We start from the raw sequence: 971 nt of genomic DNA, 5'->3' as shown, positions 1-971 counted from the left end.
GGAAAGAGGCAAGGAAAAACCTGTGGTTGGCCCTAGGGAAGGAACTAGGGGCACTAGTGGGAGGGGGAAGGCTGGACACCTGAGTTTCACAGCTGGCTGGGGACAGGGGGCAAGACACCTGGGTCCCTTCCCTTCCAGACTGGGAAATGGGGTCATGAGACATGTATGAGACACGCATGTGCCAGGCACTGAGCACACCAGGTGGGCCTATGTGCTTGGGGTCACCTGTGTGCATGTGCATGCACATGTGTATGCTGGGGCCAACACTGCTGACTCCCCAGGAGACTCTCCCTGCACAGCAGGGGTCAGGACACAGACTGTGCCAGGGATACTAAGTCATATTGGGGAGGCAGCTGGGAGAGAACGCAGCCATCCAGGCTCCCCCCAGCCAGAGCAGGCCCGGGACCCTCATCTAAGTTCCCAGAATCCCCTGCTTTCACCCATCCCAGAGCAGAAAAAGGGACTGGGATCTTGGATGCCTGGGTTCCACCCCAGCTCTGGGAGGGGAGTGGGGCCCTAGAACTGTGCCCCCCCCCCCCCCCCCCACGCCCTGGGGGAAACACCGCCCCCCCCCCCCCCCGCCTGATGCTGAGCTGTAAACAAGCCATGACACATGCATGTCCCCAGGGTTCCTGGCCCCGTCATGTCGCCCAGGGTGACCCGTAGCCAGGAGATCTGGGTCCCTGACTGGGAGATGGCACCTGGGATTTGCCCTGAACCCAGCTGTACAGGCTCCTGGTTCTGCTGGTGCATCTCATCCCTGACCTGCAGCCCTCTGCCCTCCCCCAGTCCCGCTAGTGCCCCTCACTCCTGACCTGCAGCCTCCTGCACCCCCACCCCCCTGCCCTGCTGGTGTCCCTCACTCTCAACCCTCAGCCCCCTGTCCCTTCCAACTCTGCTGGTACCCCTCACTCCTGACCCACAGCCCCCTGACCCCCCAGCCCTGCCAGTGCCCCTCACTCCTGACCTGC

This window comes from Alligator sinensis, unplaced genomic scaffold (assembly GCF_000455745.1).
Source record: "Alligator sinensis unplaced genomic scaffold, ASM45574v1 scaffold707_1, whole genome shotgun sequence".
Classification (NCBI taxonomy): Eukaryota; Metazoa; Chordata; order Crocodylia; family Alligatoridae; genus Alligator; species Alligator sinensis.
The sequence above is the reverse complement of the archived record's forward strand: the minus strand, read 5'-3'. Positions refer to the sequence as shown.